Source organism: Neolamprologus multifasciatus, chromosome 1 (assembly GCF_963576455.1).
Source record: "Neolamprologus multifasciatus chromosome 1, fNeoMul1.2, whole genome shotgun sequence".
Classification (NCBI taxonomy): Eukaryota; Metazoa; Chordata; class Actinopteri; order Cichliformes; family Cichlidae; genus Neolamprologus; species Neolamprologus multifasciatus.
The window spans coordinates 30,736,710-30,759,408 of NC_140439.1; the positions used below are offsets into that span (position 1 = coordinate 30,736,710).

At 38.9% G+C, this 22,699-nt stretch overlaps 1 long non-coding RNA gene across 1 annotated transcript; it reads right to left on the reverse strand.

Moving 5' to 3' along the window:
• Positions 1-5,010: 5,010 nt before the first annotated feature.
• LOC146526048 (uncharacterized) lies at positions 5,011-17,065 on the reverse strand. The gene is made up of 2 exons (XR_014874158.1): positions 15,710-17,065; positions 5,011-15,459 (listed from the first exon to the last, which is right to left on the reverse strand). It is a non-coding gene; the product is annotated as an uncharacterized LOC146526048 (long non-coding RNA).
• Between the last annotated feature and the right edge of the window lie 5,634 nt (positions 17,066-22,699).

Here is a 22,699-nt window from a genome sequence, read left to right on the forward strand (position 1 = left end):
TTTGTTTTTTAATTTCCTCCTGGCAATTCTTGTGAGAACACCATTATACAGTCTAATAAAATTACTAGGGTGTGACTTAATTCAGCCAGACCCATTCAGCAGTTAAAAAAAAGAACATAATCATTTTACAATACATGCCCCGGGGCATAGAGTTGAAGTGCGGCATTCAGTGATTCAGTTACGTTTTGAAAACTACGATCTCTGTTGTCACTGCGTCTCCGTAGTTATCAGCCTGGTCTTAGCCATCATCACTTAGTGTAACTTAACACTTATAATGAAACATTTTCACAGTGTCAGTGCATATTTTCAGAGTACATAATAATAAAGATGTATAAAAATACAACACCTATATGTGGGGATACGAGGACACTTCATTCAGCTTCTTTACTTTGAGAATTCAACAGGATGAGGAGCAAGAGTTCAACAGTAGGCTCTTTTAGAATTTGCTAGTATTAAGAAGCAGGATGTTTTACACGGACTTCATTGTAAAGAGCAGTTTTAGGTTGAAGCTGCATTGAGAGAGCAGCTGGGAGTTCAGCGATGCAGCTGTAGTGCTTTACCAATTCGCCTCGCGCTCCTAAATCATTCATAAATGTTTACCAAGTTCTATATGCAGCAAATGTGCTCGGGCGCTGCTGTTTAGAAGCCCAATATTGGCCGTGGCAGATCAGAGCGTCTTCCGTAACATGAGTCCAAACTTCAATATTAATAATGAAAAGCTTCAAACAGGAGGTTAAGGACCTTCTGACGCATGAGCAATGAACTGAGTCCATAGCTGAGTGCCCCATAAAGATTGCTCTATATCACCCCATCCTAGTTCCGTTTGGCTTCATGCATAACCTTTCGAGATGGCAGCAAATATCTAGGGCACCAGAATCATGAGCAGACATTTTGAAATGATCACTCACAGGTGACATACCTAATAGTCCCTTCAGTCTACTACTTTAACCTGACATGTTCAATAAATTCCCATATAGGTACTGATGATGGATCTGATATCAGAATTAAAGACTAGAGCTGACATGTCAGCCAATGTGTGTATTGTGTTCCGCGGCTAAAATACATCTGACATTACAGAAACAGGACTTTAGATAAATGGAAAAAGCTACCTGTGGTCTTTCAGGGTGGCTTTCCCTAGTGACCAGATTTCATCTCCTTAAAAGGAGTCATTAACTCCAAGTGACAGAGAAATGAATTCTCTCAGTGGTGAGAACAGCTTCTCATTGACAATCATTAGTTTAGCACTCCATAATCACCCCTTCGTGCTGTGTGTTCATCGGTAGGCCTGCTCTGTTGGTGCTTAAAGAGAGTGAGGCCACTATCATCAAGGGCAGGATGTGAAAATTGCTCCATAAAACAAAAGTAATACCCAATAAAATAGGAAAGCAACTGGCACTTACAACATAAAACTGAAAGATTACCATGGAAGTACATGGTAAACATGTTGTTATTCCTCATGTAATCCAAACTGCAACCTTGTACTGCTACTTTACCTTAGGATGCAGAGGTCTCATCTGTGTATTAAGATGAGAAATGACAGACTCACAGTTGAAATTCTACTCGATAACACACATTTTCCTGTTAAGAGTCCATCATAGCAGTCAGGGAATAATTCAAAAAGGCTGCTAAGATTAGAGAAAGAGCCATGTGGTGTTTGTGGCTTTAAAGGTTCTGCAGGAACAGGAACAATCTGTCTTCATTGAAGCTCTGACTTGATGAGGCAACCTGAAAGGTAATTAAGTTTGATATGTTGCCTGTGCTCCTCTGCCCATGCTCTGCGAGTGTAACAGGCTCCAACAGCAAAAAGCAATGTTTAAGTTATGGCCTGTCATCTTATATTTTCTGCACTTTGCGATTTTTCACTGTCACAAGCACCAACTTACACATTCTATTTGAACCAGAAATAATCTAACATTAATGCTGCTATCTACTCACAATTTGACAACTGATGAATTTTGCAATGCTTTTAAATCTAAGAATAAAAACAAACAAATCTTGGCTTTAGCAAAACACCGATTCATCATAAATTTGTGTTACAAATGTTTTGTGACAGAAATGTCCCTCACTATTTTGCAACAGCAAACATATCAGAAAAATAAATAGCATAATGGTCACAATGTTTCATAGAGCTTATGCTTCAACAAAGTGGAGATTGTTTTAACTTCCTTTATATTCAGCAGCAGTTAAAGCTTTTGTTGTGAAAGTGCAGAACAATTATGACTAGCTGTTTTGTTTTCCCCTTAATACTAATTTGAAGGCTGTTTTGTTAGACAATATTAGAGAACTGCTATATTTAAACTTGGGGGACACTCTGGACGAGTTTCCAGCTCACTCCACTCTGTCTAGGTCCTGGTGTGTTACTGAAACCAGGAGAGCATGATTATGGAAGTGGTCCCAGCTGCCCTGCCAGCCTCCCTAGAAGTGCACCCTGCACCCACTGCACCATCCCTCCTCTGCCTAACTTAGGCCAAGAATCCATTTGGTCGAGCCTACTCTGTCTCCCAGGAAGCGGGTGAAGAAATCAGCCATGACCATATGCACCCCTGGCCTACATACAAGGGAGCCATTACAGCGGGGCATGGTCTGAACAGAGGATGAATGGGTGTCCCAGGAGGTAATACACAAGAGATACTGGGTATGGTACTGGGTAGGGCTGGGCGATATGACCCAAAATTCATATCTCGATATTTTTTACCTGGACGGCGATATAAGATATATATCTCGATTTTTTTTTTTAAGCCATAAAGTAAGAACAAAAAGAGAGTTCTTAGTCAAAGCTGTGTCCCAGATGTCACACAGGGACTTTTATTAACATAGAGCATAGATGTACATAAAGTTACTCAAAAATAAATTATGAGCATTTATTAAATAATCACGCTCCATAAATAAAAGAAAACAATGTTGTTTTTGTGCATAACAAAAAGCTCACAATTGTGCAGTCAAAATGTAAACTAAAAGACGCTGAGCATAGTAACAAAGACAGATTTCACAGCTGCTCTATTCCCAACTTCTACTGTGTGACTGACAGCATTGAGTTTGAAATCCTCTTCGTAACCACGTCTCTTAACAGGTGCCATTTATGGTCCTTATACACAGTAGGGTAATATTACGTTGAAGCACAGTACGTATCACTCCGCGAGGCTCCTCGGTAGCCGTAATGGTCTGACAATCCATCAAGCGGTGCAGCACCGTAGCTTAGCAAAGTCGTACTAAAACATTTTTTGACAGATTGCTGAGCGCTGTGTACCACATAAAATCTGTTCGCGGCCATCAAGCACAACCAGAATTCATACATAAGGCGCGCTGTCAACTTTTGAGAAAATGAAAGGATTTTAGGCTGTGCAGCGCCTCTGGGCTGCATGGCGTTAGCGTGGTTAGCTCGTTAGCGTGGTTAGCTAGCTAACACGTTGACGGCGTCCAGCCCCACGCACGGGGCGATGCGCAGTAACTCGTTAACGGAGATTTGCCGTGTCCATCTTGTCGCTTCCTGCAGGTGAAGCGATGGGGGAGGAGGGGGAGTTGTGTTCAGTGAAGGAGAGGCGAGGCCGAGTAATGTTGCGTAAAGACAAAAGTGGACGAAAGAGAGGCAAACTTGCGGCTCCACAAGTAACATAGACTATATCGATATAAAGGATATTGCCACACCTTATATCTCGTATAAAAATATATCGATATTTTTTAAAAACTCAATATATCGCCCAGCTCTAGTAGTGGGTATGTGGGCAGGATGCGATGGCTGCACCTGCGGATGTGCCTGCCCACCTCTCAGGTGGTTCCCCAAATACTCCCCCATCCAAATGCACACTTTTTCGGGTTGTTCGTAAGTCCCGTCTGCCTCAGGGACTCTGGGATCATGGCCACTCACTGCACATGCTCCACCCAGGTGTTACTATGGATGATGACATCATGCCGCACAGAGTCCATGAGATGCTGGAAAGTGACCTGGCCTCTGAAAAGGCTGAACTAAAGTGTCACAAATTGGTATAATCTGTATGGAGTGGAGAAGGTCATTTTTTCTTTTGACTCTGGAGACAAGGGAATCTTCCAGTAACCCTTGGTCAAATCCAGCGTTGTGAAAAAAACAAGCAGTGTCCAACTTGTTCAGGAGTTTGCCAACCAAGGGCACAGGATAAGTATCAAATTGTGACACCTCATTAAACTTGTGATAATTCAGTCAGTACCGTATTGACCCATCGTTCTTCACCACAAAAACTATGGGGCTACACCAAGCACTGTGTGAGTCTTCTGTTACGCCTATCTCCAGCATACCAGCCAATTCTTTCTGAATAATTCAATCAACATTCAAGCAACCTGTAGTGCCAAGAATGCACCATCACCCAAGGGAAGATCTCAAAAGCTCTATGAGAGTGGTGTGACAGGACCTGGAGCAAATTGTGTGTGTGTGTGTGTGTTTTCTCTCAGGTCCAGAAAATACTGAATTTAAAATTTTGCTGGTCTTGGACCTTCCTCACAGTTTTCTTTAATTAGGTCCAATACCCCTCGCTGCTTCTTGCTAAACAGTAACTCAAAGGAAGAAAATCCTGTGGAGGCCTGGGATACTTCCTGCACTGCAAGCAAAAGAAGGTCCAGCCAGTGGTCCCAATTAACCCAATAACTTGCAAATCATGGATTTTAAAATCTTGTTTAGCTGCTCCACAAACCCGTCCATCTAGTAAATACTGGTCAGAACCAACTTAATACCCAATAATTCATAGACTTCTTTAATATGCGACACAGGAACGAGGTGCTCGGTCAGTCAGTATCTCCTTTGGTATACGAGGAGATGACCTAAAACAGTGCCAAAACAATGCTCTTTGGAGATATGCTGTGGCATGGCACTGCTTCTGACAAAATGATCCTAGTGTTAGCCTTTGCAATTTAGTCAAAGTCATTAGCACAACATGTCTGATGAGTTTTGTGCATGCAGTTTTTAATAGCTGAGATATCTACATGACTGTGAGTCTGATGATTTTTGTGCTATAATACACACACACACACACACACGCACACACATGCACACACACACACACACACACACACACACACACACACACACACACACACACACACATTTACTATATTAATTCAAAAGGCTAAAAATAACACTGAATTTAATAAAGAAACAAAGAATAATAGCTATCTGAAATTAAACCTTCTCTGTAAATGAACTGAAACCTAACTACATCAAAAACAAAATCCAACTAAAACCCCCAAAAGTAATATTTTTTAGATCTGACTGTTTTTAAGAAATGCCCAATTTCCATAATCACACTGTTGTTTCCAGGTTTATCTAAATTAAGTATGTGGGACAGTGGAAAGTATTTTAGGAAATCATAATTAATAGAAATTTGACAATTTAAACAAATGATGTTTTTATAAATGCTATCTTAAACGTAATCATGTAAGTAGTGCGTTTAAATAAGACATAGGTTCTTTGCTTAATAGCAATCACCCACGATTGAACAGTTTCCTTATCCTCCCCCCATCCTGTTTTAAAGTGCTTTGTTTAAAATAGTCTTTTTGCAGCAGCAGTGATGCTGTGTTAAAGCTGAGGCCTTCAATGTATTCAAGAACCTTTGCTGCACTATCTGGACAATTGAGTTAGCTCAGTGTAATTGCTGTCTATTCAGTGTTTGAGAAATTGAGTTTTAAGCCTGAAGCGTTGCCAACATCATGGAATAAGAAGTGGGAGAGAGAGAGTGAGAGAAGGAAGGAAGGAGAAAAAATATTGAAAAGCAAAATAGTATACTGTCAATTCATCCGCCTATTCCCATATTGCGACAAACACATATATTTATTTTAGATGTGACACTTCAAAAAGTTTTTGGCAACCATGTCAAAACCTAGAGGTCCTTCATCTGTCCAGCACTAGTGTAGTCATTAAGTTCCAGCAACATAACCAAAGGCTTATACAGGCTATCCCTCCTCTATATGCAAAGCAGTGATTACTGGATAGGTTATAAATTGTGTTATTTTCTCAATCTCACCAAGAACTGCTCAGTCGTAGAAAGGTGATTTGAGTGGCCCACAATTACAGAGCTTGAGAGAGAAAATTGTGCACTTGACTCTGCCAGAGTCCAATTGGTTCCAACTTTTAGATGATGGGCAATCAAGGCTGTGTTTATTTGGTCATGTTTGGGTCCAAGAGTTGATTGAATTTTGGTATCAATCCCTATCACTATTTTGTACTTGATTGTGTATGCAAAGTATTTTGATGAGTGCTTGTGTTTTTTATTAGCTTTAGCCCGAGCTGCCGGCATGCCAAGCATCTCTACTGTATGGCACTGCTCTCCTCTGCGACTCAGGCTTGTCATTGTTCTGTCGCTTTGATCAGCCTGAGTCAATCTTCTTTGCTTTTGCTGCCAGCCATCACAGATTGGCTAGACTATGTGACACAGAGCCAAATTCAGAGACGGCTCCCTTTCAGAAGCAAATACACTCAGAAATGACCCTAAATTTGGTTGTGTTGTCATCATGTTTGGAGTGACGACCATATGGGTCCATATGGCAGTGCTTGTCTGAAACACCATATGTTATCAGTGCAAGCAGGCTGTAGTACACATTTGAATAATATTGGTATCCCAAACCAGGCCTTATGTTCCAGAATTCCATCATGGTAAGAGGAAGTAAAAAGGGCTTAAGGATATTATGATTGAGGCCTACATTTGAACAAGAGTCAATGTTACATTCACTGTTTTCCAATTTGTTTGTGCTCTACTTCAAACTTCCATGTGTAGTGGTATATTTCAAGTGAATAGCTAAAGTCTTGTAACTGAATGTTCTGCATGCATACAGATAAAGAATGTAATGAAATCTACATTGTGCGCCTAAAGAAAGCATAAAAAGAAAACGACCCCATTCCATTGCTTTCTTGTTGTTTATTTGACTGGGTGGACACACAAGTTCTATTAAAACAGTACAGACTGATGAAAATTGCTTGCAGACCTGCCTTCTCCTTAGTTGAACCCCACCCACCCTTCCTATCCAGTCTCTGTCAGTTAGGGTTAAGGATAGCTACCAGCAGCGCCACAGCCCCCCGTCAGAAAACAAGACTCTCTCTTAAAGCAAAACATCAGGATGCTTTCAACTCCCTGCAGGCAATAAAGGGACACAAAGAGCATTTTATATAGAGGTTGCAAGGTTGCACTTCATTACAGTGCAGACAGGTAGACATGCCAGTGGTATGTCTGTGGTTTATTTGGCTGTTGAGAGCCTCTGAAGTGGCAATAATAAAAAAAAGGAATGTATGCAAGATGTTTGATTCAAAGCTTGTAAGATTCTGTTTACACATTGGGGCAGTGTGCACCTATGGGGAGAAAATGTTTCTGACATAGGTTCAGTAGCTTCTTTAGACAAAGTCATGCTAAATGAAGAAGGGATATATAATATCATAGAGTATCAAATAGAAGTTCCCACATAGAGTACATCACGCAGTATTGGTTTTAGTGGGAGTTGGTCATTAGTTTGAGCCAAGTGAAATAATAAAAAAAAAAAAATCTAACGGACAGATTAATATGCAATTGAACAGACATTCAAGGTCTCCTAGAGAATGAATGATGGGTGTACACTTTATACTAGATCACAAGGTGAGATTGTATTCATTTGAAACCTTTTGAGTGCTGCAAAACTGAAATGTTTTCAAAACTTCCTCCGTTAGTACTCAGGTTCACATGGTTCAGCAATTTCAGGCATTTAAAACATAGGCATTCCCAGTCTTCTCAAGCAAGTCATTAAATAAATACATGTGCAACCAAAATTCACTCACAACTTCATGTTGGCTCTTCTTACACTTTCCAAATAACCGACAAAAGAGTCATTCTACATTTCTAATGATAGTCTGTGGAAAAATGGTGAATGAAGAAGCTAGATTTTGTGGTTTGGCAACTATTTTAAAATAACTCTGGTCATCCCTGCTCTTTAACCCTTCTCTCTCAAACACCTGAGTCAAAGTGTTTCAGACCAGTTTTATCCCGACCTTTATAAATCATTGTAAAAAGGATGAATGTAATCACATGAGATGGAGACATACATATGCTAAGCACATCCGTTTTAGCTAGCATACTGTGGGTACATTAGCTGTTTTGGGTGAATTACCACATCCCAGCGGTACTCAATTCATATGAATGACATATGTAAAAAAGTTTTTTCACTTGCTGGAGAAGTTGCACCTGAACACATTCTCAATCTTGTCATTCGGTATAAAAAACAATGTAGTATCACACAGTATCATTACAGCTCACAGCAAAGCTTTTGTCTCCTTTTCAGTGAAATATGCTAAAATGTTATACATGGAAGATTTGTCACAGTAGGCCAAGGTTGTAATAGTGGTTTCATTAGACATCAAACTGTCATGGTTGCACAATGCAGACTCAGAAAACAACTCACAGAACAGAAATTAATCAGGTTTTATGCAGAAATCAAGTCTCAAAGAAGAAAGAAAACCAGAGCGAGGTTCAATAAACTAGCAGAGGACTCATAAGGACAACACAAAAGACAATTTGACAAAGCCTACAGAAAATACTGGACTATACACGAGGACCAGCATTAATTTTGACAGGAAATTTTAATTTAGTTTTAGTCATAATTTAGGCATCAAAATTCTATCAATTCTAGTTGAGTTTTAGTCAAATAAATATCATTAGAATATCATAGACTAAATCTGAAGTTTATTCAGTTGCCAATAAAGTGTAAAGGTTTATCATGTAAAAGTTGCTCCACAAGGTTTACAAAATGTCTTATTTTCCTTGACATCAAATGCAAAATGTATCCACATATGAACTCTTCTCTTCCTCCCAAGCGTTGACATTTTGTTGTGTTTTCATAAGAAACAGAGAGCACGGAGCCTCCCGCTCTCCCACCCTGACTGTCAGCATCAGATTAAATTGCCCACGTCTAACCTTGCTGCACAAGGAGATTACTTCTCATTGGATCACTTCCAAACTTGTCCCGCCTCTCTACGCAACTTGATTATTTCAGATTCAATCTAATTTCTCCAGAACATTTTTATCTAATTTCTATTTGTTGACGAAAGTGTCCGTACATTCCATCATAATTTGTGTCCTCGTGCATTAGTTTTTATTTAGTTATTATCTTGTTTTTGCCAGAAAAAAAGGTATGATGGAAAACTATGATCAAAATTATTTGTCACTGAAATTAACACCGAATAGGACACAGGAGAGTAATGACACACAGTTGTAGATAATAAGGACGACCAGGTTGTAGATGTACAACTGATATGATTACCAAAATAAAGCGGGGAATTAATGACTAACTCAATCCAGGAAACACAGAAGCATTCATTAACTTGACAGAGCAAAACACTGATTGGATTGACTTAATTTTTGCATTGAACACAATCAGGACTAAAGGCTGTGGATACTGAGTAAATCACAATATATATAATAACCAAAATAAATACAAAACCAATAAATACAGAGCACCTGAAAATAAGCAGCAATACAAAACTCCAAACACTCCAAAATACAAAGCAAATCGCAGAATCAGAAATCCATTAGAAACCAAATATGCACAAAACACAAAATCACAGGACCATAACATTAAACCATGGTCACCAGAATGGTTTATTGAGACACTAAGCTATCAATCCTTACTGTGACCAGTCAAAAATGCCACTGTCAAAAACAAAACAAAACGACTGCATGTCTTCCTACTGCTGACATGTCATCAACCAAAACTGAAGCAGACAACATAAACATTTCAGCTTTAATAATTCCAAACCTAGCCTTTGTCTACAAACTTTGCCTTTTGAAAAAAAAATGTCATTGGTTCTTCTGACAACGTTGCCATAGGTCAGTTGTATTTCATATGGGTACTGAGGCAGTCTCATACCAGAGGTGAAATTAAAGGGCAAACCAGCAGAGCACTGAAGAAGAGCTGTAAAAACCAAACTTGGAGAATTGCTTCACAGCTGTCATGTGAAGGGACACATAGTACACTCTCAGTCTCCTTCAAAGGGGCTGCTAAAGGTAAATAATTCAGAAAACATGGCCGGGTATACATTGCTGGAAGTTTTGCTCTGTCTAACTCTCCCAGTATGTTTTGTTCCTGCCATGTCAAATAATATATGAAAAAAGGAGAGAAAAAGTGTACCATTCCTCTGTGGAGAATTGGATTTTTTCTTTCTGTCTCCTAACAGAATTTGTAAACAGAGCTGCAGAATCTGATGAGGTCTTGTTGAGGTAAGTCCAGAGGCCTTGAGCTAAAATGGAAGAGAATGAGAACATGCAGGCAGCACAGCAGTGACTTTTTCTCTCTCACAGGGTGGAAGAGACAAGTGGTTTCGTGAAACCCTGGCTCAGTATTGACAGGTATCGCTCAGTTATGATACAAACTGCAATGAGTTTCAATCTTGTCTTCACTCTCATATTGATTTTTTTTTGTAACAGTCAGTATCTGTGGTTTTCTCAATTCTTGGTTTACTCTGCTGGGTTTCTTTAAAATTGAATCCCTAAATATAATCTTGAAGAAGTCTACAAATCATCAAATATTATGTATGACCTTACTGAAATTAGGGCTACTGGGCTACAGTCTTTGCGTACACTGTTATACTACAAGTTCACGTGTAGTATAACAGTGTTCAGTTTACATGTTTTTGTGATTACATTGTTGTGCTTGAGAGACGCTGTCTACCGGAACCAAATTCCTTGTATGTGTTTGCGCATATACTTGGACAATAAATGTGATTCTGATTCTGATTCACTGTAGTATAAAACAGTGGTCCCCAACCTTTTTTGGGCCACAGACTGGTTTATGTCCAACAATATTTTCATGGACCAGCCTTTAGGTGTCGCGGATAAATACAATAAAATAAAACCAGTACCAGTACCAAAAAAGAAGATTCATTCATAACACACAGGAAAAGACCCAGGGAAACCGAGTCAATGATAAAAATGATTAAAAAAAACCCCAAACAACAACAATGATAAAAACCCTGAAAACCTTAAATTTCACACCCGAACCTCAACTCTCGCAGCCCAGTACCAAATGACTCACAGACCGGTACCGGTCCATAGCCCAGGGGGTGGGGACCGCTGGTATAAAAGACATCAATAGTACACCAATAATGGATTTTAATGATAGGAAATATTATCATTATTAAAAGTGTCTCAATTCCTAAAACATATGACACAGTATAGGTGTTTTGAAATGAAATCCAAAAATCCATCGGTCATCCAGCTGAAGATTAAAAATGTTAAAGGACCCATGAAACACATCTAACCTTGCTGCACAAGAAGATTACTACAAGTTCACTTGTAGTATAAAGACATTAATAGTACACCGTTAATGTCTTTTAATGATTACTACAAGCAATCACAAGGAGAATACTGCAAGTTCACTTGTAGTATAAAGACATTAATAGTACACTGTTAATGTCTTTTAGTGATAGCAGTTATTATTATTACTAAAGGTGCCTTAATTCCTGAATCATAAAAGCCAGTATGGGTCGTCCAGCTGAACATTAAAAATGTCAAAGAACCCATGAAACATTCTGGGAATTTGAAGTCAATGTAGCACTATGGCAACGAAGCAGAAAAGGAAACGCTGGTACTGTGTATAACAGTATTTTGAAAACAAGGACAAATCCTATCTAGAACATCGTGATTTCAGCCAACTGAAGGAAAAATAAAAAGCCTGTCCAGGGTGACCTCTGTATGCAACAACTCTCCCATTCCATTAGACCAAAAGTACTTGAAACTACTCTGCTGAATCAAAATTGAATTTTCTTCACTCTCATACTCTCCATATCAGCAACAACGCATTATCCCTGCAAGGTCAACTAGGTTATGTAGCTCAGGCCTACAATGATTTACTTCACAGCGCCTTTATTTTGGCAGTGCTGATTGGGTGAGTGCAGTGACTGACTAAATGTTAAAGACTAAATGCTATTAAACTATTGTAAGTGGGAACTCTGCTTGTCCATCACTTTTTCCATTCCATTTGCTGGGCATTTAGCTGAATATGCTGTTTTGCTAAACTAAATTTAGAACCTGATTGGTTTCAGAAAATTTAAAAAAAAAAAAAAAAAACCCTTACAGTGCAGCATATTTGCAGCCATAAATGACAGCCAGTTATTGCTTGAGCATGTTGTTGCTGATCAATGAAATGAGGGGTAATGATGGTTGCACAGATCTCTAAATGAAATCCAGTGTGCAGTTGACATTTTTTTAAGTATTTTCCTCCCCTGGTTTCACATGCCCAACCAAGACAGATTAAGGTATGAACTTCTATTTCTAAAATGTACTCGACACATAATCTACAGAGCCTACTGTCCTGAATCCCAGGACACTTTGGAGTGATCTTTAATTCTACATAAGACAGGCTATTTAACACCTACTATGAAACTGAGAAAAACTGAGATGAAGGAATCTCATTCCTGTTGTTTATTTGCTGTGAGTCAATCCACGAGTTCTATCAAAGTGCTAATGAAAACCCATGTCAAACTCCTCTCTAAGATTTGTCACGCTTATTTGCTAGAATCTTCCAGATAATCAAAAAACACCACTAGGACCACTTGCTTCACAAACATTTCAGGCTGAGGATAAGTGGGACCCTACACTTTATCCTAGCTAAGGATAAGCTCTCTCTGCTAGATTTTGTGGCAAATACAAGGTTTTTGCGCATGTGAGTGACAAAGATTGGCATTTCAGAGTGAAGGTAAGAAACACATTTACCACATAAACATACAAACATTGAAGAAGTACCAGAGACCACTGTAGTGTCTTGTAAAACATCTACTTTTTATTGTACTGCCACCGATGTGGTGATTGTGACAAATGATCCTGTCATGCAGGGTGGTCTGATACTGCATTTACACCTTAAATCAGAATATCTATCTGTGATAGATAAGCTACCATCTCAGCTCAGTTATTTGCCTGAAGTATACCAGTGTGATGAGGGGATTTTAATCACTGTCTTTTTATTGATGCTGGCTTTTTATTAGCGCCACTAATTTTCTGGCTGCACTCAATTTCCACTGAAGAGGTGGTTTATTCTAGCAAGGTTATCCTGGTACTGTCACTTTATGTACCAAAGACATTTGTCAGTGGTGTGATTTAACTTGAATAGTCCACCACTGTGCCTCTTGCTGATATACTCTGTTGAGAGAAATATTTGTCTATTTTTTGTACTCCCCTAATGTAGTCTGTGAACACAGTAATTGGAAATTTTATGCTAACATTTAGATACTAGATACTGGAGTTTAGGTGTACTCCTGTAGTTCATTTTACTACCTGGAGTCTGGGTCAGGCTAGTTTTCAGATTAACATGTACCGGTTTGAAATGAATTATACATTTGCAATATGAGTACAGGGGTTACTGATGCGTGTACTGTTCAGGTATGAGAAGTTCTTTTCACTTTCCATCTTTTGGTGGTAAGATGAAGACTTTTAGTCATCCTTTCATGTTATTTCTTCATTTTGGTAATAAGTGTGCAGTAATAACCTGTACAGGCCTGCGTACCATGCTTGCGTGGGGAATTTCTACCCATGAGTTAGCCAGCACACCGATCTGCAATTAACTGATTACCTTCAAGGGAAAAAAAAGCCAGATAAAACATCCACTCTTTGTTAGATTGTTGTCACCCTTTTGGTAGTAATTGGGCAATACTCCTGTGAGTAAGGCGTGTCTTTTTTTTGTTTGTTTAGTGACTGTGCTGTATTGTCTCCTTTTCCAGTTGTCTTTTGGTATGTGTTCTGGCTCATTCCTAAAGAAGCCTGCAGGTTAAGTTAAATGCAAGTTTAGATGACTAAGTGGCTCACCTGTAAAAGTAAGAACTTACTTAACTTTGACCAGCCTCCCCTGCTGGGAACTCTACAAGCAAATATAAGTAAGAATTCAACTGAATTCTGAACAAGCAAATCTACCAAAAACAAACAAACAAACAAAATAAAACCCTAATACAACACTAACCTGCTGCTGGTGTTTTGCTGTTTGGATTCCTGTACTGAAAATACCTTACTTGAACTGTTCGTACCTGCATTCTGAGCTCCAACCTCTACTTGTTCTACTTGATACCTTGTTAAAATAAAGAAACTTGCATTTAGTCTTGTGGGTTCTGCTTTTGAGTCCTCTTCTGGTAATAAATTACTAAACACCTTTATAGCTAAACAATCTTAACCCTTTGATGTCCTCACCAAGAAAAAAGCAATGGAAATTTTTTTTCTTATTGATTTGGGTGAGTAATAACCACAATCAATTTTTTTTTTCAATACACCCTGTAGTTTTTAAAATATTGATCTCTACCAAATGGTTGAGATGTCCGTTTATGGTAAAAGTATGAAATGTCATGCAAATACAAGTACATTAGATAATACAGTTGAAAAAAATTAATAAAGGGCCAAATTATAATTAAATTAATAACAAAAACTATCCAGGGCATTGGATACAGTTTATTTCTAGTAGCATGCCAGTGAACATTCTGTTGATGGAATGAAAACAGCAAAGTATTATACCAAACAACAAAATACATAGTTTTTTCATCTGCAAATGTGAAAAATGTGCTACAGCATAAAATACTCACATTCAGGCCACTTCTGATTGAATGCTACTGTGCAAAATCAGTTTTGTTTTTAAAAAAATAAAATAAAAACAGTGCAAATCAAGCACATCTGCTTGTGGTTTTGGTCGTTGGGGTCTTAGGGTGTAGCATTTATTCTGTGGTCTTGGAGAGCTGGATCATGGTTGTCCAACTCTAGATGCTGGCTTGTTAACTTGGTTCAGACACAGCCAGGTGGAAACCTTTTGAGAGCCATCAGTTTCTGGTCCAGTAGGGCACAGTCCCTCTTGTAGACCAGGTATTCAAGTCAAGGATGTACCCGAAAAGTGGAATATGCCATCTCCTTAACTTGTAACTTATAACTTGTCTTATACAGGTGTAATAGCATATCAGAAAGTTTAATTCCTCCCATATGCTAATTATATACAGGGATGAGTGATGGGCATGGAATGGTGATCTTTGCATTGGACTCTTTGCTCCACCGTTTGACCGATGAAAGAAGCATGAACCCACAGGCATTGTTTAGGAGGTTGACACATTTCTTGTCAAACCATTTCGTTGCAATCAGACCTTCATCAGACCTGTAATAACAGGCTCCATGGCCCTTCTTCATCAGGTCTTTGACAGCCATCAGGGGAGCTCCACTGGTGCAGTTTGGTCATACAGTACCAATGCACCTGACACCCAAGGCGGTGTGCAAGTTCTGGACCAAGCTGAAACTTGTGAAGAGCTGAGGTTCTTTTATGGGTTTGCATAGTGTTTTTTACAACTTTGGCCCCTTAGAGGTAGCTTCTGTTGCTTTTCCCTCAGGGGAGCATTGAAGAATGTAGACCCCCCTTGATACAGCAGCAAGTCGTGGATGATGCCAGATGAACTTGCTTGGCAGAACAATTTAAAGCCCCACTCATCTGGTTTGTTGGCAATATACTGGTGGAGAGTGCCAGCTCTTGTGGCTTCATATGAAACCATGACCTCAAACACACTGTGGTAGAAGGTGGATGATATCATGAGTATCATGCTACAGGACCATGTGATTTTTAGCCATATAATTGTTTAGCGTCCATATAGTACTTGTTCAACATGAAGTTATAGTTTTGAAAACTTAGTAATATTAATTTACCAGCTACTGTAATTTGGTTAAAAGGTAATCAGTTGTGATATTTGTGATTTCCACGTGTTATTCTTGATTTTTACAATATTTACTAATATTAACTCAGAAAGTTACAAAAATGACTTACTGAGGAAATTATTTCAGCATATTCTTGCTGTGCTAACACTTAATGTGATTTATCAATAGAATGGATAAACAAAATAGGTCTAGTGGTCTGATTTTATAGCAAATAATCAGTTTTAATAACATTTAGGTCATGTTAGCATTAGCACCATAAAGGGTCAAATCACCCGTTTGGTTGACCACTTTTTAAAAAAAATGATTCAACATTCAATTTCGCTTTTTTATTGCTGTCAAGTGACAAACATCTGTTTATTAAGTCCTCTAACACTGTCATATATCAAAAAATTATATCTTCCTACCTTAGTTTAATCAAAAACACTTAAAATATGTTGGATGGTTTTTTTGTTTCTGACTTCCTGGTTGGGAGAGGTATAAGAAGAGCCAACAGAGCCATTCACAGTGCCTTCTGGTGGATTTTTTTGGCATTACAGTTGTAAACCAATTGGTAGAAAAGACTCAACAAGGTAGGTCAATTTCAGTGAAAGCCTCAGTTAGATATAGGGCCTGAAAATGTGCTCTACCAATTGGTTGACCGGAACGCTAAGGGGTTAAGGCATGGAGGGATTGCCTTCACATATAAGAAAATAAAAGAAACTTTGCACAAATTTATAAGTAAAATTGTTTTAGGTCAGTTATTTCTTTGTGATAAAAAGGCTTTTTGGCAATAAAATTCATACTGTTGGAAAGCCCTTAAGTTCTGCCACATTTGAAAGGAAAATGCATTTGCCAATTTAGTAGCAGAGTTGAGTGTGTAGGTTGTTACATGTCATGTTTGACTGATCTGAAGAGGGCCCATGCCCATGGCCATCAAAACCAGGCTGCAGCATTACTTAGTACCATTTCCAAATTGAAGGCCAAGTTCTATCTATTGGGGGAGTTCACAGACAGGTTTCAAAGTGGGGATCCTAAGAAGGTGAAGCCACAAGAGTAGTGTTTTCTCAGCCTGTTCGTATGTAGGAAACTTAGTCTTCTACAGATTTGCAGACACGGTTTACAGGACAACATGGCCAATGGCTGTCTACCCAGACAATCTGGAACAAATTCCATACAGCAAATCTCATATTGCAAATTTCAAATCTCATAGGGCTGCCAGGAGGCCTGCCATGACTGCCCTTCACTATCAGGTCATTTGAGGTGGTGTTAGTAAGATGTGCACTGGAACCTGAACACGTGGAGGAACATTATGTAGATTCTGCTTATGGCAAGTGGATCATAGGCTGACAGTATGGAGAAGACCCAGGAACTGATGTACTGATGGGGTACATCAGTCGAGAAGAGATTCCCATATTTCCACAGTCTGGGCTGAACTCTGTCTTCCTACTACCTCCCGGCCATTGAACACTTGTCACTACAGCTTGAGCGTGCTGAATAACACAACCACACTGACTCACTTGTGACAAATGCTGCTTGTGGGATCCCATCCCACAGTGGTGTGTGACCAGGCTGGGGACCAGGATGAGGAGGTTGTTCTTGGATGTTGTGGATATGTATGATTTTTCCACATTGCTACTGAGGCCCCTGTTTGTTATATGAATAAATTGTTAAACTGCTAATGTGTCTTGTTTCTTAAGACTTCAGGCATCCATGCAAATAAACACAAAACAAGAGTTAATAGCAGAATATATTGTTTGCCATTATCTTATCTTTAATCAATAAAACAAAGGGAATGGTTTCATCTACTTTGTATTACACACCATTGCCTGCTAAACATCAGCTTGTTTTTTTGCAATTTCATTTATGAAAATGCGCTAGCCATTAGTGAAGTTAGGCCAGATGACATATAATAGTTTACCTCACAGTGCTGACAGATCTGTCATTAGGCTAATCAATGCGCATGACTAAAAACTGATAGCCTGTCAACTAAATTATTCTCTTTATGCAATTCAAGTTCACCCAAAAGAAAAAACAAACCAACAGTCAACTAGAAGAAAACCAAGAGATGACAAAATGAAATTATTACTTTTAATTTTAGAGTTATGTTAATGCATCACTTTGCGTGGTTTTAAAATAACTGCACACTATGAATACTACACAGTTCAAGGTTCAGAAGCATAGAGTATTGTTGCAGTTAAGTCCACCAGGGCTTTTCATGTAATGAATTTATAAAGATGTTATGTATCAGTATCTGATTTGCAATTCACTGATTTTAAAAACCTCTTATGAAACTGATGTAAAGTAATTTAAGTAACACTTGAAGGAAATCTTTGTTAAATGAATTCTGACAAAATAAACAGAATGATAAATGGCAGCGTGATTGATTCCCTGGAGTGCAGGGGGAAAGAGGATCCTTTTCATGCTTGACCATGTGTTGACTGTGTGCCTTTAATTAGGAGGGGGTGGTTTTCAACCGATAATAGCCAGAGTGGGAAAAGACACTGGTGTCATTAGGATAATCACAGCTTTAAATGAGGTTTTGATTCAGTGTGTCAGACAGGTGTAGTGGCAAGATAGGGGACGGAAAGGTTCCTCCAGCATGCTCCAGCTGTGTTTACACTCTTTGTGTGGAACAAAAGGGGCCTTGTCATATTCACCATGATTGATGCGGCTGCAAAAGAATAGTTAGAGCATATTTACATTAAACAGTGGTGGGAGGACCATGCCATTTTTTTTTGTTTTTTTTGTGTTGCCATTGTTTGTCTTGCACACTTCACAGCAGAATGCTTAGCCAGGCAGGCATGCTGCAACACAAAAGACCATCTCTAACACATCCTTCTGTGGTGAAATCAGTTCACATTTCTCTGAATGATTCACCGCATCGGCCGGCCCTCCGGACACTACTCCCAACATATCCCTCACTATCACACTTCATCTTCAAGCCACCTCTCAGCTCTGCCTCGGGGAAATCACACCGCTCGAAACATCTCAGTGAGGCATCTCTCCCCCATGTTTGTGTCATGCTTGTATCATTTTGAATTGCTAATGACAAATGACGTTTTAAAGTAAAATCATATCAGCGTACTTGACAACTAAGAGTATTAAAAAAAGCCAATAATGGTGCTCTCGACTGATTATTCTGGAGATCTCATCGGCAGTTCCTTTTAATACATAAAGCAGCCTCGTTCCCTTCTGACGGCTTTGGATGAGTCCAGTGAGTTTAGGCTGATTTCAAGAACAATGAAGTGGATGTGCTGTTCTATAGACTGAATAATGAGGTTGTGTGCTTCAGAGAGCAGCCCTCCCCTCCTCCCCTCTCTAACAAAGACACCATCCCCCATCCTCCTCCCCTCTTTGATGGAACTGATATATGCATAAGCAACACTTTCATGGAGTGACAAGTATTTCTGGGTAAGAAGCTTGGTGACATATGTATGTCTAATGGTGTGATTACTTATATCACAATATTTCCAGATGAAATGGAAACAGCGTGGAGCCCTTTGGCTTAAAAAACAACCGTGGTGTAATTACTAGTGAAACAGCCTCAGAGCTGAGTCTGTTTTAGTCTACCTGGTTTTGTTTGCTTTCGGTATGTTGCCACAGTATGTTTTTGATAACGCAGACATTGTCAAAAAAAAAGTTAACCTTTCTGGTACAATAGAGGTACACTAGCCCATGGCTTCTGACAGTGAAAGGGCATGCTTTCTGTTTTAATGGCTGCCAAACCACATAGGGAATATGATTCATGTAGAGCAGAGCATAGTTATAGCAGAATGTTGTCTCTCTCCAGCCTGAAATACCATGGCCTTGACTAGATTCCCATGGCTATAATTAGATACTGTGGTTCTGAACCCAAGGTGAATCAATGTCTTAAACATCTTATTCTCCTGCTGGATGCCAAAAGCTTCATTTCTACCCCCCTTCACTTCATTTGGTCTCGATCAAAACGAGCGCCGCAAAATAGTCCTGCTGTGTTATTGTTGTGCAACGCTCGAAGGCGCGATGAATGCGGTTTTGTGTTCTTCACTTTTTCGGACCGCAACAGAGTTCACTGTGTGCAGAGGAGCTCGGCTTTTGTGGCAGGTCAAGGTTTGGCCCTGAGGGGTTAGTGCACCCTTAATCAAACTAATGACTGACCAATAGTTTGCGCAGATATGTTTGTGCTACTATCCATAAACTACTGTATTGTTGAAGCCCAGCCAAATGTTACTACTCATTGTACATCCATTGTGATGTGTTTTAAAAGTGAGGTTAATGTCAAAGCCTCATTGCACACAAATGAAAATATCTCCATTCAGTCATGCCCCAGTGCTTATGAATACATACATAAGTAAGCCAAATGAATCTAAATAGATATCCCAAGAGGGTGTTTGTGTTCTGTTGATAGCATTCCTTTCCACGTGCTCTCTTTGTATTAGTATATAAGCTGACATGTTTCAGTGGCATGATTTTAATATTTCTAAACGCCATGAGTGATTCTGTAATGTTTTGTACTTGCTGTGCCTGTGCTCTGCTTGTGTGCGTGTGAGAAAAAACGAAAGAAAAAGGGAAAAATCATTGTGTATGAATAGCATACTTATTCAACTGCTTAGAGATTTAAAGGGGATTACAAGGTTTCTCTCCAGAGATGAATTTGCTCCATTTAAACAAAACTCAGCTGAAATCCTGGAGGTAGGCCTGCATAGCGTTGATCAGCTGTTTTAAGGTGCAGTTTATGGAGGCTTAAAACTCTTTAATTGACGCTTTCTCCCCGAGTTGAATAGTGGGTCTCCAGAGTAATCAGTATGCATTAAATCTCATCTCTCTTTGTGAATATTACCCTTTCTATAGAAGACAGGAAGAACAAAAAGGGAGATGTGGGTCCCTGTTCACAAATACTGTGATTTAAAAGTAAGAGAAACAAGGATTATTCTCATACAAAGGGCTTTTTCTTTTCCTTTTTTTTTTGCTTTAGCCATAATTACTTACTGTATGTTTGTCAAATAGCAAAAGATTTCACAAGTTGTGATTAAAACATATACCTCACTTTCTGTAACTGCTTTCTTTTCAGCAGGAGGATGTATCATCCATAAATTAAACATTTCAAATAGCCTCGCCAATTTCTTTATCCCCTCCTGTATGCATATGAATACTGTATGAGCGTGTTTTACTTGAAGAGCGCAGAGAGAATGAATCTGTGATTAATAGAAGAATAATGGAAGTGTAATAGAAATTACATTTTGAACATTCATAATCTGCTTCCCCTCTCTTTGTTCAAATATAAATGCTTCAGGCTCCAATTTTCATTTTCACTTTGAATAATGAGACGGTAAATTGAAGTGCATGGCAGGCTAAGAGAGGGAGAACTTTCAAGTTCAGCCGTAATGTATTCTGACCTTGGTCTTTTTTTTTTTGGGTCAAAAATTCATCTGATGCACTCAAAGAATGATTCAAATGTAAATCAGAAATGCAGTGTGATCAAAGTTAAATTGCCGTTTGACTTCTGTAAGCCGTTGCATCGCTGTCATTGGTAGGTGATATGCACAATATATACTGCTGTTGGCAAGATAAGGGAGAATGTATGTGCGATCCATCATCTTGTGCACATAATAATCAGGTCTTTTCTCCTCCTGCTCACTGCTGATGCATGGAAATGATGACTTTGTGTTGTATCTTAAAGGGAGAATTTCCACTTCTGGTTTTGTATGAGATGGACTATTGCATGTCACTCATGACACACGTGATTGGGGGTGGGGGATGGGGGTGGGGGGTCAGCACTAATGTAGAAAATTGAAGGGACAATCCTGGTGGAATTTAAATAGTGGGATCAATTGCAAATATGGGACTCAAGATCTGTCATGACACGGCAGACACCATTACTGACACATACTCTAAACCTTCTCAACCTTTAGAGGCCAAATGTATCAGGTACAAGTGATTCTATTTAATTATTTCATTTCCAAGCTGCTTGTGGTGAATATTGCTGGCACTGAATATTATCTGGAACAGGACTGAAGGGGAATTCCTCCATTGCCCAAGACATTTGCATAACCCTCAGCCCTCTGTGCTCACAACTGTAGCAAGGTTTCATTTGATCTTTTTGTGCAGGCACACACACTCTTACCCACTCCTCTTGAATTTTCTTTCAGTTATTCAAAGCCCCAGTAAGTGGCTTGCTTTTAAATCAGAAAGATGATGTTGAAAACATTATAGTGATTTTGCTTTTTAATTTATAGATAGATAAAATATTATTTGCCACGGCAAAACATTACATTAGTCTTTTCTAAAACTGAGCAGTTGAATTTTTTACCTCTGATTTGTTTTAATGTTGTTCTGCTAGCACACTGGTAGTCACAAATATACTCAAGCTAGCAATTATATTGCATTTCAGTGAGCTGCTACACAAAAATATAGCTCTGACCTGCATCTCCACACGCAAATTCATTTGAACCACCAGTGGTAGTGTCTGTATTCCCAACAGTAATGGTGTTTCCTAAACTTAATTTAAACAGTGAAATTGTATTACCTGCAGAAGTTATTATATAAACAAAACATAATTTAACTATCTCCAACCAGCATAATAATTTCCCAAACCCAAAATAGCATAAATCTATGCAAGTAGTTTTTATTTTGATTCTTTTGTGATATAAATTACCTCTACCAATATATTCATACTTCATTGTAAGATGCATTTTTCAGATAAACTAAATCAAGCAACAAAAGAGCTTTTGGCTACAGAACATTGGATTTACTGATCCAGTAATAGGTACCATAAATTCTGACTTACATGCAGCAGTGACAAATGGCACATCAGATAGGAAATTTCCTTTGGGACTTTCATCCTTTTCCAGAAATGGTTTCAACATGAAACAAGTATTTATTCTGCTAAGTGAAAAGGCAGGGTGACAGAGGGAAGATATACCACAGCATATTCTTTATTACAAACATATTATTAAAGCTGCAGCTACAGCATGATGAGCATAGATCTACTTATGGAAAGTGATGAGATGGGATGGTACAAAAACAAAGCTGTTATAGGAGCCAAATTGTATATTGAATTTTAGAACATAAATGCAATGTTTCAGACTCTCACATCA